We start from the raw sequence: 19,518 nt of genomic DNA, 5'->3' as shown, positions 1-19,518 counted from the left end.
CGCGCAGGGCAAGGGACGCGTCTTCTCTGCTCCAGCTCCCGGCAGGACAAGAAGCAACGCGCAAGGCGCGCGCACGCAGGTGTCCCCGCTGCAGGCGCGAAGCCCTCCACCCCCCGCGGAGCAGCGCGTGCCGAGGAACTCCCCTCTCATAGGCTCGCGCGGACAAGTGTTTATGGCTCGAGCTCGGTTGCCATAGGAACGGCGCAGCCAGGGGCAGCCGGGCTCTCTCACGCGCACCTTCGGCGCTTCCAACTTTTCGCATTCTTTGGCACCGGGCGTCAGTGGCGGGGCAAGCGCCGCACAGTCCCAGGAGAACTGGGCGGCAAACGAGGGGGTGGCTGAGCCGGGGCTGCGTTGATGTTTTAACGCAGCAGGACCGGCCAGGGAGATTTTGCTGCCTGAGGCGGAGCAGCAAACGGCACCCCCCACCCCCAGGCAAAGTGCATATTATTATTATTATTATTAATATTAATATTAGTATCCCGCCTTTTGCCCAATACTGAACCTCAAGGCGGTATTACGAAGTTTAAAACATACATTTTAAAACATAGGAAAAGAAATGTAAAAAAGAAGAAGTTTAAAATACACAACAAAATTATAAGTCAGTAGGGGGAGAAAACAAAACAAAACAAACAAGGGGACAAGGCCGGTCTAGTTATTTTGTCACCAGGGGCAGAAACTCCTACAAGCACTTTTCCCTCACTCCCTGACAGTAAAAGTACAGCAGTAATAAAATTATAAGAATTTTCTGCCCTTTCATAACAGCCCTGTGAGGCAGTCGCCTCACTCTGCCTAATGGGATAAATCAAGAGGCAGCTGGACAACCATCTGTCTAGTATGCTTTAGGGTGGATTCCTGCATTGAGCAGGGGGGGGTTGGACTAGATGGTCTTATAGGCCCCTTCCAACTACTATTCTACAAGCAACAGCCAGGGACTAGCAAACCCTCAGTTCAGTCTACTTTGGGGTTGCCCGACACCTCATTGACCTTTTTCGGTCCTAAACGTGTGTTTGAGCAGCTATAACAAAGCTTTCTATTTTTGGTGGATTATTCTCCAGTGCTGGATTATAGTAGCAAATACAAAGTATGTTTTGGTCCTCCTGGCCTTTCTCCGAAAAGGTGTCCATGGTATCCCCTCTGCTTTTATCCTTGCAACTATCATGTGAGTAATGTTGGTCTGAAAGACATTAGTGACAGACCCCACGACTGACTGAGGATGTGAATCCTGTAACCACTGCACCCCACCCCACCAGGTCTCTCAGTGTACCCAATATTGACGTCCCACTTTTTCTTTGTACATTTTAAGGTGGCTAACATGAGAATCACAAAAGCCAATAAACAAACCTCATTTCATCCATTTCTTGAAGGCATTGAAATGAGACCATTTCTTTGTCCTCATTTCATTTCAAAAGTGAGTTACATATTTTTCAAGTCTTTTTTTATGTTGCTTTAAACTTCTTTAGTATATACATAAGTCCTGATAAGGCCTGTTTAAATATCTTCACTTGTTATGGCTGCCATGTGGAGCCAATGTCAGGGCTTTTTCATAAGTTACAACAAAACCCGCTCAAGCTCTGTTGCCATGAGATTGCCCAATTCTTGCTGCACGTTCTGCTGAGAGCTTTTATTATAGTCAATGGTATACAAATGTCACAAATAAAATAATAATAATAAAATTACTGGCAGACTCTCTGGCACTGGTGCAAAGCTTTTCCATGGAATAATGCCAGTCCTTAAGATGAGCTGTCCAGAATCCTCAAAGACCTTCTAATTCACTCCCCTGAAAATATAGGAAATCCATTTGCTACAGCAAATGGCTATCCACCCTCTACTTGTAAAGATTTAATAAAGGAGACTCCCCTGCTTTCCAAAGCAGTCTGCTCTGATTGGTATTTTGTTTGCTTGTCTGTTTTGACAATCTTTAATCCATTGTTAAATCAGTGTGGTTAGCTGCCTTTTCTAGAGATAAATTTTACTTTTTTACAGATTAAATTCTTTGAGCCAATGTCCCAATCTGCCCACATAACACAAAGAAATGGTTTTTAAAACTATCATGATTGTCTTGTATTTCATACGGTGGTGGTGGGGTTTTTACTGGGGCTCCAATCTGGTCAGCCAGGGTTTACCAGATGGTGCCCCCTGGACCTGCTGTTTTCCCCCTAACAATCTTGTTTGGTGGTTTTCCATGTTTGTGCAGTTTTCCCCCATGCCTCTCCTAAGGCTTAGTTACTGGAAGAGAGGGCTTTAGGATAAAATATGCAGTGTGTGTGTGTGTGTGTGTGTGTGTGTGTTGTATTTTGACGTCACCCCTTTTGCCTTTGGCCCACCCACCCTTGGAATGCATCTCTCTCCCCCCCCTCCCCAATCTCTCTGCAATTGAATTTGGCCCTTTGGCTGAAAGGGGTTCCTCTCCCCTGACTTAAAACAACTGGGGAAAGAATTGATTATCAGTAAGAGAAACAAATATGATTTTAAAACTATTGCATTTTTTTGGTCTTATTTAAATAAAAGCAAAATAAATATCTACTGTAGGGTCCACTATCTCAAAGAACTGTTCTGTCAGGCAGTAAGAGCATGTGATGCTATTAGTAACTGTTTAACACAGTCTGAATCAATAGTGGTGGCATTTGCAACATACCAGCCAATAGATATGAGGTACTGAGGACACTAGCTGAAGGAAACAAGTTTGTGCAAAGCTATGAACACCAAGCGAACAGGCATTTGAGTTATGACAGAAATGTTTCATATGCAATGTAAGCACCACTGAATGCAAAGTACAGAACACTTACACATACTAAACCTAAAACCTCATACATTGACCAAGTTTAATTCTTGAAAGTCTTAAATCTAACTATGATAAAAAGTTATCAAAACAAATTATGTCAGGGAAACCTTATCAAGCAACCATTGATCTAATAATCATCACGTTACTGCTACCTAATGGGGCATAACAAAGTTGTGCTATTAGGCACAGAGTGGTTTCTAAGAATGAGAAGATGCGAATCAACTTGTCTAATTGATCGGAGCAACAGCTGTACTAGAATAAGGAAGGAAACTTCTAGATAGAGGATTTCTGAGTGTTAGGTGTGATGACATAGCATAGCTGAAATTTACAATGCCAATTTCTATAGTGGTTGCAGCTTGTTCATACTACAGACCCAAACTTAGGAGAATTACAGCAGGCAGAGCCTGCATTAAGAGTAGGCATGGTTGGGGGCCTGCCAAGGGCCCTCATCCCACTGACAAGATCCCTGTAATTGTTCCTTCTCTTCATCATTGCAAATTGCTTGTTCACCTGCTTCTTGCTCTGGCCCAGACAATAGTGGTGAAGAGCAGGAAGTGCAGGAGATGCCACCGCCTCCCTGCTCACTGCCTCTCTGCCTGTCAGGAAGCAATTGGTGAGAAAGAGAATGAGGATCAATAGCAGCTAGTGTCAATGGTGGTGAGGAGGTAGATTCATTGAAGGAGGAGGACCACTGAGAATGTATTGCCCAAGGCCCTCAAAAACCTGGAGCTGACACTGAGGCCAACATGCCTTTGTTAGTTAAAAACTGCTATGCTAGCTGTCTGGACCAGACAAAGAGTTTATTTAATCCAAACATAGGACATGGGGTGAAGACACATGATATGGCAACCTTACTGAGGCTAAGCAGGTCTGAGTCTGGTCAGTACCTGGATGGGAGACTTTGAGAACCTCATACAAGTCACCTTAGGTTCCATGATGAGAGAAAGGTGAAATCTCTCCTTCTCTATATATTAAAGCATTATTTTTCTGACAGTGGCCTGCTGGGGGTTTCTAAGAAGGCCACAAGTGGAGTATGAGGGGAACAGGCTCTACCTTGTTGTCTTTCTCCAATATCATTTTTTCAGAATAGACTTCCTCTGAACATGGAGGTTCTATTCAACTACAATGGATAGGAGCAATCAGTGGATCTGCCCTCCTTAAAAAGCCTTCTAAACTAGTGGCCATCATCACATCTCTGTGGTGCTAAATTCTATAAGTTAATTGTGTGTTGTGGCAAGTACTTTGTCTTGTTGGTCCTGACCTACAATTAATTGTATTGGATAACACTGAGAAGAAGAAATATGCACTCCAGTAATTACTTTATAAATCTTCTCTGTCATGTCCCCTCTTTGTTTTGTAAACTAAGACTTTTCTTCAATATAAGCAAAATAGCATGAATCTACCTAACTAGAAAAAGATCAAAATTTACTGTTGCAGTGCATCCTCCTAAAAGGAATGCTCCTGTTCAGAGTTCCAGCCAACCAAAAATACCCTATTCCAACAGGGTACTCAACATTGTCTGAGGGTGGGTGGGTCATAGGATACCAGGTATTCTCCACTCTGTCAGAGACTGCACTCTGACCTTGGAAGGAGGCATTGGAGATCCTCCCCTCTTCCCCCACCCTCTTGCAGCTGTTGTGGAAAGAACCATGCCAGCTGCCCTCCAAGAACTGTCTCTGCAGAGGCCACCAGTGAGGGATGAAGCAGCAGCCAGGCACCTCTCCACCGTGCCTGGGTCCGTCTCCAGCTGAGAGCCCCCTCCCTCCTGCTACCAACTGTCTCTGCAGAGGCCACCAGTGAGGGAGGAAGCAGCAGCCAGGCACCTCTCCACCGTGCCTGGGTCCAGCTCCAGCTGAGAGCCCCCTCCCTCCTGCTACCAACTGTCTCTGCAGAGGCCACCAGTGAGGGAGGAAGCAGCAGCCAGGCACCTCTCCACCGTGCCTGGGTCCAGCTCCAGCTGAGAGCCCCCTCCCTCCTGCTGTCACCTGTAACTGCTGAACTTTCCAACTAAGATTGTAGTGCCTGAATTTGCTTTCCTTTCCCCCCTCCTCCTCCTCCTCCCTCCCAATCCCCTTTCCTTTTGTGTCATGTCTTTTAGATTGTAAGCCTGTGGGCAGGGACTGTCAAGAAATACTTTTGTAAGCCGCTGTGAGAGCCTTTTTTGGCTGAATGGCAGCATAAAAATCCTTAAATAAAAATAATAATAAAAAAGGTCACAAAAGTGACCTCAGAGATGGTGGAAAGGGGGGTGTTTGGGGGAAGGGGAGGAGACCAGAGAAAATAGGATACAAGCTATCCTGAGGCCTCTCCAGCTTCCTACCCACCTTCTCTGAAGCTTCATCACTAGATGGGCAAAAAGCCTGTCTAGCAAAAAATGCAGAGTAGTAGCTTCTCCCGCCCTGTATTGGATGATCAGAGGCTTCTGATCATCAAGGGCACAACTGATAGGACTGTGCCCTTATGGTATTGTATTGTATTGTATTGTATTTCTATACCAGCTTTCTGGAACCAACAAAGACGCAACAGGCTAGACGTGTTTTTTTTTTTTAAAAAAAGGTAACAATTCAAAAAGCTAAATTAAAGATTTAAAAGATGTATCTTGACCTCCGTCTTGAATGAGGAGAGAGTGGGAAATAGTAGTGACTCCAAAAGCAGTGCGTTCCAGAGTTTGGGAGCAACATGGGAGAAAGCCCTTTCCTGGGTGCCCCAGGCATGGACCTCTGAAAGCAAAGATGTCTTCAAAAGGTCCTGCTGATCTTAGCAACTGAATAGGTTCATAATGAGATAGATGGTCCCTCAGATAGCCAAGCCCTAAGCTGTTGAGGGCTTTAAAGTTTAAAACCAACACCTTATACTTGACACAGAAAACAATTGGCAACCAGTGCAGATCTTTCAGTATTGGAGTGAGGTGATCCTAATTCTATGCAATGATTAGCAGCCTAGTTGCTGCATTTTAGACCAATTAAAGCTTTCCATACACTATAGTGGCCATATGGAAAGGAGGACAGGGGGCTCCTGTATCTTTAACAGTTGAACAGAAAAGGGAATTTCATCAGATGTTATTTGTATGCATGTAGAACGTGGTGAAATTCCCTTTTCTATACAACTGTTAAAGATACAGGAGCCCTGGCCTCCTTTTCATATGGTCACCCTACCATACACTCTTCAAGGATAGCCCCACAGAGTGTGCATTGCAATAGTCTAACCATGAAGTAATCAAGGAGTGGCTAATTGTTGCCAGATCACACTGACTCAGGAGTGACCACAGTTTGTGCATTAGACTTTTAGTCCCCTTTGTTTTTTTGTTTTTTTAAAAACCTTCTGCAAACCAGGTCCTTTGAGCGTGTTTATATCTCCCTCTTGTTTCTCAGTACCTATTTATGCTTGCAGTCACCACATGAGTTTGCTATTAGAAAGAGTGATAACCGGGACATACTAAACCGAAGGACACCGAATGGCCATTGAAATGCATTGGTTTATTCCGAATGGCCATAGGAAATCATTGGAGGAGTTTAGGGATCATCTACAAATCAAAATCCCTAAAGGAGTTAAACATTCAGTTTTCATAGAAAACCACACAGAATCAAAATACAAACTAACAGAGCGGTTTTAGGGAACAACTACTACGACCCCCCAACACTGTGCTTCTAGGGATCATCCCCAACTTCAAGAAGAAATCAGAATGCAATAAAAAGAGGGTAATGACAGTTTTATACACTGCTTTATAAGCACCAGTTCTCAAACACCCAAATATGAGAAAGGAATTTTGTCGCAACATGCCAAACATTATTTAGATGTTTCTATATGAGCCCCCTCCCGACGCCCACACCTTACAACAGGTTGGTTTCAAAATGGCCATAGGAAAACATCGGGCTGTCAGGCAGCCCCACAAAAAAGAGGGGGAGCCCCCAAAAAGTTCAGGGAGGTTGGCAATAAGGCTGTAAGCACCATAAGAGCCCCTGTTGAAGGCATGCTCCATTGGAATGGCCCCCACATTGCACACAGGCACCTTAGGTTCCATCAGAACGGCCATAGGAAAGCACTGGGCTGTCAGGCAGCCCCCCCAAAAAAGGGGGAGCCCCATAATTGTTGTGGAGGTTTGAACTGAGACCCTAAGCATCCTAAGAGTTTTTGCTGGAGGCGTGCTCCATTGGAATGGTCCCCACATTATGCATGGTCACGTTAGGTTCCTTCAGAATGGCTATAGGAAAGCATGGACTGCAATATATGTTATTTTATTATGATTAATAAGGACTAAGCTTTATTGTGATTAAGATGTCCACACATTTTTATCTGCTTAAAGTCATTGACTATTCAGTTCTGAAACTGGGTTCTCATTTTAAGGGCTTTTTTTTAAACAAAATATTTTGGTTTAGTTGTACTTTTTTCAAAAGTTGTTGAATTCTGCCATTACTGTTTAAGTAGATAAAAACACCTGAGCTTCCTAATTATTACAGCCTCAGAACTACATGCCCCCCCTTTATGAAATCCTGCACAGTATTTTTTTTATGAGGACAGCCTTTGAACTTACCTAAAGGAATAGAATGGAGTGGAGTCAGTAGTAGGGTGACCATATGAAATGGAGGACAGGGCTCCTGTATCTTTAACAGTTGTATTGAAAAGGAAATTTTAGCAGGTGTCATTTGTATATATGGAGAACGTGGTGAAATTTCTTCTTCATCACAACAGTTAAAGCTGCAGGAGCCCTGCCCTCTTTTAAATCTGGTTACTCTAGTATAGCTCCTGCAGCTTTAACTGTTGGGATGAAGAGGGAATTTCAGCAGCAGCTGAGTCTGGGTGTGGCTCAGCAACCTTTATTAGGAAAAGCCCAGCAGTCAGCATTTGGTAGCTGCTGCAAACAGCCTCTCCCCAACTTCTCCTGGTTTCTTCACCCATCTTGAACCCAACTTGGACTCCTGCTTGACCCTGCTATTGGATTGTGTATGTATTGGGCTGCCTAACTCTGTTGGACTACTTCTGCTTTGGCTGACTCTATGGCCCTGTTCAGAAGATACCTTAAACCACAGGTTTAAGCACTGTGGTTAAAGCCATGGTTGAACATGTCTTCTGAACAGGGACATTATCTTGGCTTGCTTGCCTGTGTCTTGACCCTGTGCCTGTTATCTAGACCCCTCCTGCATTTGCCAGAGCTTCTGAAACTTGTCTTCTGGAACTTTGGCCTGGGTTATTACTTGTCCCTTCCATCAGCCCTATAATTAAGATTGCTACCAACACAGGACTGCTAAAATCAAATGTTAAAGAGAGAGCTACTGTGTGTCTCTGGCTGCAGCATGGTTTAGCGTGTTGTCTGAACCAGGCCTCTGTGTGTTCTCTCCTCACACACACCCACACCCAAAATCTGGGCTCCAGCAGGATCAGGAGAAAATTGCAATGCCCTAGGTCCTTCCTGGCTAAAAAGGATTCATTAGCACCTTTTCCAGAGGGCTTCCTAAAACAATTCCTATCTGCCCCTGCTTATATTAGGGTGTCTAAAAACCCCTTTTTTCATGCAAAAATAATGCAGTAACCAGCAAACTGTTCTTTTGGTAAACATGGGGTGTGTGTGTGTATATCTTGTGTCACCTTAAAAACAGAGCTGCAGCACAATCCTAAATATGTCTACTCAGAAGTAAGCCCCACTAAGATCAGTAGGGTTTACACCTTTCTAGTCTTGAGTCTATCTACACGGCTTTCAAAACATAGGAAGGTTATTAAAGCACAAAAATATAACTGTCTCACTGCCTCCTAGGGTGTTGGCATGGGTGAGCATTCTGTCTGCAAACTGATTGGTCTGGATTTGTTTCACCTGTGATGTTGAGCAGCCAAATGTGCATTTAAAAATAAAAGTACAGTGGTACCAATATTTGGCTTCACACAGGCAGCTTGCGCAGGATTCTGGGCTTCCAATTCTTTGTCTACTCTCTGGTGACTGTAATCCGATATTACTTGCTGGTTTAGAGGCAGAACAGTGTTAATGTTTAAACTTAATTCAGGTCTCAGGTAAACACTTCCTGCAGTTGGAGGCTCTACTTTTGTAGTCCTTTCTCTATCTAAAGGCAGTTGATTAGGAAGCAAGAGCTTGTTAACAAAGGGACGTACTAAAACAAAGGACAGTACTTGCCCATAGGGAAACCATACTTGCCCATAGGGAAACCATACTTGCCCATAGGGAAACCATACTTGCCCATAGGGAAACCATACTTGCCCATAGGGAAACCTAGGACAGAATTCTCCATAGAGAAGCCATGCTTGCCCATAGGGAAACCTAGGACAGAATTCTGCATAGAGAAGCCATGCTTGCCCATAGGGAAACCTAGGACAGAATTCTGCATAGAGAAGCCATGCTTGCCCATAGGGATCCATTGAAAAGCACTTGCCCATAGGGAAACCTAGGACAGAATTCTGCATAGAGAAGCCATGCTTGCCCATAGGGATCCATTGAAAAGCACGTGCCCATAGGGAAACCTAGGACAGAATTCTGCATAGAGAAGCCATGCTTGCCCATAGGGATCCATTGAAAAGCACTTGCCCATAGGGAAACCTAGGACAGAATTCTCCATAGAGAAGCCATGCTTGCCCATAGGGAAACCTAGGACAGAATTCTGCATAGAGAAGCCATGCTTGCCCATAGGGATCCATTGAAAAGCACTTGCCCATAGGGAATCCTAGGACAGAATTCTCCATAGAGAAGCCATGCTTGCCCATAGGGAAACCTAGGACAGAATTCTGCATAGAGAAGCCATGCTTGCCCATAGGGAAACCTAGGACAGAATTCTCCATAGAGAAGCCATGCTTGCCCATAAGGAAACCTAGGACAGAATTCTGCATAGAGAAGCCATGCTTGCCCATAGGCATCCATTGAAAAGTACTTGCCCATAGGGAAACCTAGGACAAAATTCTGCATAGAGAAGCCATGCTTGCCCATAGGGAAACCTAGGACAGAATTCTGCATAGAGAAGCCATGCTTGCCCATAGGGATCCATTGAAAAGTACTTGCCCATAGGGAAACCTAGGACAGAATTCTGCATAGAGAAGCCATGCTTGCCCATAGGGATCCATTGAAAAGCACTTGCCCATAGGGAAACCTAGGACTGAATTCTGCATAGAGAAGCCATGCTTGCCCATAGGGATCCATTGAAAAGCACTTGCCCATAGGGAATCCTAGGACAGAATTCTCCATAGAGAAGCCATGCTTGCCCATAGGGAAACCTAGGACAGAGTTCTCCATAGAGAAGCCATGCTTGCCCATAGGGAAACCTAGGACAGAATTCTGCATAGAGAAGCCATGCTTGCCCATAGGGATCCATTGAAAAGTACTTGCCCATAGGGAAACCTAGGACAGAATTCTCCATAGAGAAGCCATGCTTGCCCATAGGGAAACCTAGGACAGAATTCTGCATAGAGAAGCCATGCTTGCCCATAGGGAAACCTAGGACAGAATTCTCCATAGAGAAGCCATGCTTGCCCATAGGGATCCATTGAAAAGCACTTGCCCATAGGGAAACATAGGACAGAATTTTAGCAGGTGTCATTTGTATATATGGAGAACGTGGTGAAATTTCTTCTTCATCACAACAGTTAAAGCTGCAGGAGCCCTGCCCTCTTTTAAATCTGGTTACTCTAGTATATCTCCTGCAGCTTTAACTGTTGGGATGAAGAGGGAATTTCAGTAGCAGCTGAGTCTGGGTGTGGCTCAGCAACCTTTATTAGGAAAAGCCCAGCACTCAGCATTTGGTAGCTGCTGCAAACAGCCTCTCTCCAACTTCTCCTGGTTTCTTCGCCCATCTTGAACCCAACTTGGACTCCTGCTTGACCCTGCTATTGGATTGTGTATGTATTGGGCTGCCTAACTCTGTTGGACTACTTCTGCTTTGGCTGACTCTATGGCCCTGTTCAGAAGATACCTTAAACCACAGGTTTAAGCACTGTGGTTAAAGCCATGGTTGAACATGTCTTCTGAACAGGGACATTATCTTGGCTTGCTTGCCTGTGTCTTGACCCTGTGTCTGTTATCTAGACCCCTCCTGCATTTGCCAGAGCTTCTGAAACTTGTCTTCTGGAACTTTGGCCTGGGTTATTACTTGTCCCTTCCATCAGCCCTATAATTAAGATTGCTACCAACACAGGACTGCTAAAATCAAATGTTAAAGAGAGAGCTACTGTGTGTCTCTGGCTGCAGCATGGTTTAGCGTGTTGTCTGAACCAGGCCTCTGTGTGTTCTCTCCTCACACACACCCACACCCAAAACCTGGGCTCCAGCAGGATCAGGAGAAAATTGCAATGCCCTAGGTCCTTCCTGGCTAAAAAGGATTCATTAGCACCTTTTCCAGAGGGCTTCCTAAAACAATTCCTATCTGCCCCTGCTTATATTAGGGTGTCTTAAAACCCCATTTTTTTCATGCAAAAATAATGCAGTAACCAGCAAACTGTTCTTTTGGTAAACATGGGGTGTGTGTGTATATATCTTGTGTCACCCTAAAAACAGAGCTGTAGCACAATCCTAAATATGTCTACTCAGAAGTAAGCCCCACTAAGATCAGTAGGATTTACACCTTTCTAGTCTTGAGTCTGTCTACACGGCTTTCTAAACAAAGGAAGGTTATTAAAGCACAAAAATATAACTGTCTCACTGCCTCCTAGGGCGTTGGCATGGGTGAGCATTCTGTCTGCAAACTGATTGGTCTGGATTTGTTTCACCTGTGATGTTGAGAAGCCAAAGGTACATTTAAAAATAAAAGTACAGTGGTACCAATATTTGGCTTCACACAGGCAGCTTGCGCAGGATTCTGGGCTTCCAATTCTTTGTCTACTCTCTGGTGACTGTAATCCGATATTACTTGCTGGTTTAGAGGCAGAACAGTGTTAATGTTTAAACTTAATTCAGGTCTCAGGTAAACACTTCCTGCAGTTGGAGGCTCTACTTTTGTAGTCCTTTCTCTATCTAAAGGCAGTTGATTAGGAAGCAAGAGCTCGTTAACAAAGGACAGTACTTGCCCATAGGGAAACCATACTTGCCCATAGGGAAACCATACTTGCCCATAGGGAAACCTAGGGCAGAATTCTCCATAGAGAAGCCATGCTTGCCCATAGGGAAACCTAGGACAGAATTCTACATAGAGAAGCCATGCTTGCCCATAGGGAAACCTAGGACAGAATTCTCCATAGAGAAGCCATGCTTGCCTATAGGGATCCATTGAAAAGCACTTGCCCATAGGGAAACCTAGGACAGAATTCTGCATAGAGAAGCCATGCTTGCCCATAGGGATCCATTGAAAAGCACTTGCCCATAGGGAAACCTAGGACAGAATTCTGCATAGAGAAGCCATGCTTGCCCATAGGGATCCATTGAAAAGCACTTGCCCATAGGGAAACCTAGGACAGAATTCTCCATAGAGAAGCCATGCTTGCCCTTAGGGAAACCTAGGACAGAATTCTGCATAGAGAAGCCATGCTTGCCCATAGGGATCCATTGAAAAGCACTTGCCCATAGGGAATCCTAGGACAGAATTCTCCATAGAGAAGCCATGCTTGCCCATAGGGAAACCGAGGACAGAATTCTGCATAGAGAAGCCATGCTTGCCCATAGGGAAACCTAGGACAGAATTCTCCATAGAGAAGCCATGCTTGCCCATAAGGAAACCTAGGACAGAATTCTGCATAGAGAAGCCATGCTTGCCCATAGGCATCCATTGAAAAGTACTTGCCCATAGGGAAACCTAGGACAGAATTCTCCATAGAGAAGCCATGCTTGCCCATAGGGAAACCTAGGACAGAATTCTGCATAGAGAAGCCATGCTTGCCCATAGGGATCCATTGAAAAGTACTTGTCCATAGGGAAACCTAGGACAGAATTCTCCATAGAGAAGCCATGCTTGCCCATAGGGATCCATTGAAAAGCACTTGCCCATAGGGAAACCTAGGACTGAATTCTTCATAGAGAAGCCATGCTTGCCCATAGGGAATCCTAGGACAGAATTCTCCATAGAGAAGCCATGCTTGCCCATAGGGAAACCTAGGACAGAATTCTCCATAGAGAAGCCATGCTTGCCCATAGGGAAACCTAGGACAGAATTCTGCATAGAGAAGCCATGCTTGCCCATAGGGATCCATTGAAAAGCACTTGCCCATAGGGAAACCTAGGACAGAATTCTCCATAGAGAAGCCATGCTTGCCCATAGGGAAACCTAGGACAGAATTCTGCATAGAGAAGCCATGCTTGCCCATAGGGATCCATTGAAAAGCACTTGCCCATAGGGAATCCTAGGACAGAATTCTCCATAGAGAAGCCATGCTTGCCCATAGGGAAACCTAGGACAGAATTCTGCATAGAGAAGCCATGCTTGCCCATAGGGAAACCTAGGACAGAATTCTCCATAGAGAAGCCATGCTTGCCCATAAGGAAACCTAGGACAGAATTCTGCATAGAGAAGCCATGCTTGCCCATAGGCATCCATTGAAAAGTACTTGCCCATAGGGAAACCTAGGACAGAATTCTGCATAGAGAAGCCATGCTTGCCCATAGGCATCCATTGAAAAGTACTTGCCCATAGGGAAACCTAGGACAGAATTCTCCATAGAGAAGCCATGCTTGCCCATAGGGAAACCTAGGACAGAATTCTGCATAGAGAAGCCATGCTTGCCCATAGGGATCCATTGAAAAGTACTTGCCCATAGGGAAACCTAGGACAGAATTCTGCATAGAGAAGCCATGCTTGCCCATAGGGATCCATTGAAAAGCACTTGCCCATAGGGAAACCTAGGACTGAATTCTTCATAGAGAAGCCATGCTTGCCCATAGGGATCCATTGAAAAGCACTTGCCCATAGGGAATCCTAGGACAGAATTCTCCATAGAGAAGCCATGCTTGCCCATAGGGAAACCTAGGACAGAATTCTCCATAGAGAAGCCATGCTTGCCCATAGGGAAACCTAGGACAGAATTCTGCATAGAGAAGCCATGCTTGCCCATAGGGATCCTTTGAAAAGCACTTGCCCATAGGGAAACCTAGGACAGAATTCTCCATAGAGAAGCCATGCTTGCCCATAGGGAAACCTAGGACAGAATTCTGCATAGAGAAGCCATGCTTGCCCATAGGGATCCATTGAAAAGTACTTGCCCATAGGGAAACCTAGGACAGAATTCTCCATAGAGAAGCCATGCTTGCCCATAGGGAAACCTAGGACAGAATTCTGCATAGAGAAGCCATGCTTGCCCATAGGGAAACCTAGGACAGAATTCTCCATAGAGAAGCCATGCTTGCCCATAGGGAAACCTAGGACAGAATTCTCCATAGAGAAGCCATGCTTGCCCATAGGAAAACCTAGGACAGAATTCTCCATAGAGAAGCCATGCTTGCCCATAGGGAAACCTAGGACAGTATTCTTCATAGAGAAGCCATGCTTGCCCATAGGGATCCATTGAAAAGTACTTGCCCATAGGGAAACCTAGGACAGAATTCTCCATAGAGAAGCCATGCTTGCCCATAGGGAAACCTAGGACAGAATTCTGCATAGAGAAGCCATGCTTGCCCATAGGGATCCATTGAAAAGCACTTGCCCATAGGGAAACCTAGGATAGAATTCTGCATAGAGAAGCCATGCTTGCCCATAGGGATCCATTGAAAAGCACTTTCCCATAGGGAAACATAGGACAGAATTTGCATTGGATCCCTATGGGCAAGTATGGTTTCTCTATGGAGAATTCTGTCCCATTGTTTTCTATGGGCAAGTGGTTTGCATTGGATCCCTATGGGCAAGTATGGTTTGTCTATGGGCAAGTACTGTCCTTTGTTAACAAACACAAACTGGTGTGATGGAGCTTTTAGAGCATACATTCATGCACACACCATGTAGGGGGAAGAGGGGAGGGAACCCCAAAAAGCAAGACACCTTTCCCTTTGCTGAAACCCTTTCCTATAGACTGCAACTAGTGTGTGTTGCAGTGCCTGGTGTCAGTGGCCTGGTTCAGACAAAACACTAAACCATGCTGCTTAACCACAAAATGGTTAATGGAATGCATTATGCATTCCATCAACCATTTTGTGATTAAGCAGCATGGTTTAGCATGTTGTCTGAGCCAGGCCAGTGAAGAGGAAGGAAAACGTGTGTCTGTGTGTGTGGCCTGACTAGAAGAGGCGAGACACCCAACAATGGCACTTTGCTCTGGCAAGCAAGAAGCCTAGTGCTTTCAGCAGGAGCCTTTCCTCTGGGAAGGGAGTCTCAGTTGCCCTGGAGAGTGGGGAGGGGGTAAGGCACACTGTCTTCTTTTAATTGGATTTTAAAATTTCATATTGGTTTTAACATGTTAATGTTTTAATTTATTTTAGGATTGTATATTTATTCTATTTTATATGTATGGTTTTATCTGTACGCCGCCCTGAGATCCTTGTGATATAGGGTGGGATGTAAATGTTTTAATAAATAAATAAAATGCCTCTGGGAAGAAGGGGAGTCTGGACTCTCCCAGACATGAAGGTACTTACACAGTGCCATGGAGAAGTGCAGTGCCATGGGTCCTAAGCCCTGGAAAAGATGCTCCTTGATATGGGAGAAAGACTGGGCCACCTTTCCATCCCATCTAACCAAAGGGAATAATTGCTGTAGTTGCCAGAAACCTGCTTTTAACAAAAGATGGCCTTACATGCTAATGGCTGCCTTAAAATACAGGTGTGCAGACTGACCAGGTGTGTCACTAACGATCACTCTGGCTATCCAGCATTCATATTCTGCTCATGTTTAAAATAAAACCACACACTTTTGCCTTTGGAGAATACGTTTTTAAGAGGTCTGTTAGGGACTGAATTGCTTGGTCCAGCTTCGCTGATTCTTCTCAGCCCTGTTCCCTGGGCTTTTCTCCCAAGGGGGGATGGAGACGTCTTGGCTTTTGGGCTGCCTCAAAAGGGAGCCGCTACTTCTCACTTGCAAAAGAGCTGCTTTGGAACAAGAGAGTTCCTTAAGCCCTGAAATAAGAGTAGGGTGACCATATGAAAAGGAGGACTGGGCCCCTGTATCTTTAACAGTTGTATTGCAAAGGAAATTTTAGCAGGTGTCATTTGTATATATGGAGAATCTGGTGACATTTCCTCTTCATCACACCAGTGAAAGCTGCAGGAGCCCTGTCACTCTAGTATAGCTCCTGCAGCTTTAACTGTGGTGATGAAGAGGGAATTTCACCAGGTTCTCCATATATACAAAGGGCACCTGCTGAAATTCCCTTTTCTATGCAACAGTTAAAGATGCAGGAGCCCTGTCCTCCTTTTCATATGGGCACCCTAAATAAGAGGCATTTGCCATGAATAAGAAACCCCAGTGCTGAGGGGAGAGAGAAAAATCCCCTCAGAAGGAATTTTATTGTTTTACTCTGTACAGCACCATGTACATTGATGGTGCTATATAAATAAATAAATAAATAATAATAATAATAATATAATAATAATAATAATAATAATAATAATAAAATGCAATTAATAACAGCTGGCTTCAGTCTCACAATTGCTGGGAGCCAGAGGAAGGCGAGGTGGACCTGAGTGAGGGTTTAGGGAATATGGCCTGAGGTAAAAAAAAGAAAGGGAAAAAAGTATTAAGAGGCTTGTAGGGTGGATTTGATTTAAATCATGATTTAAATCACTACTCAGAAAGACTTTGAGGTGACCCCCCCAAAAAAGGTGTACTCTTCCTTGCTAAATTTTACACAACTCAGAGTTACCAAAGACTCATTCTTGCTGGTATAAGCCTAATATTTACAACCAGATGAAGGTTTCAGTTTTAGAATAGCAACTTTTCAGAATAGTTTTACAGTTATATAAAAAAATAGTATCTAATAGTTTCTAATAGTATCATATTTGGTGATACTATTAGAAACACACCATAGATAGATAATTATGAAATTATTGTGAGGTAAACTGTCTCCAGTTTAATAGGTTAATCATTCATATTTGGCCACTTTTCTGCTGTACTTTATTGGAAGGTGAAAAATAATCTTACAGAAACCTCTGGAAGAGCATGACATTGTGAATGGATTCATGGAATTCATTTACCAAAAAATTAAAAATGCCTCATGCTACATAGTTAAAAACTAATCCTTATTTCATGATGAATAACCTTTGAACTATAATGTATCTTAAATAGAAAACTATCTTTAGATAGATTTTTCCTCAAAAAACATATCAAAAGCATCAAATTTAAATTTAAAAATTCCATATTTTTTTTGGATTTTTTTTAAAAATCATGGATTTTTAATCAGTGATTTAATCAGCGATTTTAAAAAATCACTGTTGCTGCTTGTAGTCCTTCAGAGTTGCCACCAAGCAATCTTGAAAATCCTAAAGTAAATATTAGGGTCCCCTCAGGTCTGGAGTTCTTGCTGTCTCCTGCACCCCACACTTTCAGTCCTTAATCTCTCTCAGGGACCCCCCCCCACACCACACCCCCAAACTTCCATGTCCCCTTTTAAGACAAATCGCCCAGTCAAAATCACGCACTCAAGAGTAAAGTTTTTTTTTTAAAAAAAAACTTTTGGTGATTTTAAATTTTGTATATTTGTTTTTAATGTTCATTGTTTATAACTTTTGTAAACCGCCCAGAGAGCTTTGGCTATGGGGAAGTATCTAAATGTCATAAAATAATGAAGTTAACGGAAAAGGAGCACAAGTCCTGGTTTTCCTCAATCTAGAGCTTTCAGCTACAGAAGGGGCCCAATCCTCCCCCTTTCCCAAACACAGAGGTAAAGGGGTTTAAGGACTGGGGCATTGCTTCAGTAGGAAAAGCACCTAATTTGTGTGAGAAAGGGGGGATCTACACTATTGCTTTTAAAGCGTTTTAAAGCACTTTGAAAACGTTTTGAAACCTGTATATGCAGTGTGTCCTGGGCCCCAACAGTTGTCAAAACTGTTAAAAAGCGCTTCCAAATCAGCTTTGGAAGAACCAGTTCCCCACTATCTATATTATATATTAATGCCACTTTGTAGCATTACAGACTACACAAAGGCTTGAGGCTGAAAATTTCCACTCAGGAGCAAAAGCCTGCTCATGAGGAGAAGGAACCAGTCCTTTTAAAGTTTCTTTTCCCCTTCTTTTTTTAATAGCTGCTTTCAGTGCTACAAAGCGTCGAATGGGCGGAGACTGAAGGGGTCTACTCAAGAGAAGGAAGGACCAGCTGTGAATGCCAACGAGCCATACTCCGTTCAGCTGCAGCAACAGAGCCAGCGTGCGCATAATCTCTTCGTCTCCCTCAGGACCTCAGTTAGGTGGAGAGTTTGCGCAGGGGAGAGACTTAAACGAAGAACCAGCCCTGCCATGCCAGCAGCACAAAGGCCCAACTGGCCATGTGGGGCCAGAGTCTCACCTGGAAGTGGCTCATTTAAAAAAACCAGAGCTGCCTCGTGGGGGCATAGCCGGGCATAGCCGCCTCGTGGGGGCATAGCCGCCTCATGGGGGCATAGCTGGGCATAGCTGCCTCGTGGGGGCATAGCTGGGTATAGCCACTTCGTAGGGGCATAGCCGCCTCGTGGGGGCATAGCCGCCTCGTGGGGGCATAGCTGCCTCGTAGGGGCATAGCCGGGCATAGCTGCCTCGTAGGGGCATAGCCGGGCATAGCCGCCTCGTGGGGGCATAGCCGGGCATAGCAGCCTTGTGGGGGGGCACAGCTGCCACGTTGCCACGAGGGAGGACAGCCGAGTACAGCCGCCACGAGGGGCACAGCTGAGCACAGCCACCATGAGGGGGCACAGTCATCACGAGGGGGCATAGCCGGGCACAGCCACCACGAGGGGGCATAGCCGGGCACAGCCACCACATGGCATAGCGCCTTCTTGCTTGGCCTGCCTGCTTACCGGGACTGTTTCAACCTGCAGCTGGCCACTAAGGGTTTGCTGTTGGGGACTCTGTGGTGGCTGGATTGGCCCAGAGCCTCACCTGGAAGAGGCTCATAAAAGAGCTAGCCCTGCTGTGTCCTTCCTTCCTGGGAGCAGCACAAAGGCCCAACTGGCAGCGTGAGACACCCAGCCCTCTGCCTCAGCTGCGTTTTACCTGCTAGCAAGAGTGCCTTCTCGCTTGGCCTGCCTGCTGACCTGGACGGCTTCAATCTGCAGCTTGGCTGGTAAGGGTTTGCCTCTGGGGACTGTGTGGTGGGGGGATTGGGCCGGAGCCTCACCTGGAAGAGGCTCATTTAAAAAAACACCACCAGCCCTGCTACTCGGGGGCAAGCTGTCATTTGGGGGCAAGCCTCAACACACGGGCGACATTTACGATCATCAGAGGGAGGCCCTGCTTCTCGTTCCAAGAAGAACAGACTATTGTCATGAAGATCCTCGACGGCAGGGCCTTCTCTGTAGCAGCTCCCACCCTCTGGAAAAACCCTCCCTCGTGCAGTTTGGGAGGCGGAAATAGCTTCGGCTATTAGATGGTATAAAAATGTAATAAATAAATAAATAAATAATAAATAAACTTCCTTCAAAAGCCTCCTGAAGACGTACCTGTTTAGACAAGCTTTCCCTGGACTATAACTTGCATTGGTTTTATATGACATTTTAAAATCGTTATTCTTGATTTTGTGTATTATGATTTGAGCTGCCCAGAGAGCCTTGGCTGTTGGGCAGTATAAATATATAATAAAGGAATAAAATAGGGTTCTGCTCTCTTGGCTAGTCTGCTGTAGTTATGGCCGGGGTGGTCAGAGAGTTACTTGGCCAGTGGCTTTGCTCCCCTTCTCCTCCTGGTTGTCCTGAACAGCAAATG

This window comes from Elgaria multicarinata, chromosome 7 (assembly GCF_023053635.1).
Source record: "Elgaria multicarinata webbii isolate HBS135686 ecotype San Diego chromosome 7, rElgMul1.1.pri, whole genome shotgun sequence".
NCBI lineage: Eukaryota > Metazoa > Chordata > Lepidosauria > Squamata > Anguidae > Elgaria > Elgaria multicarinata.
This window is presented reverse-complemented; position numbering follows the sequence as displayed.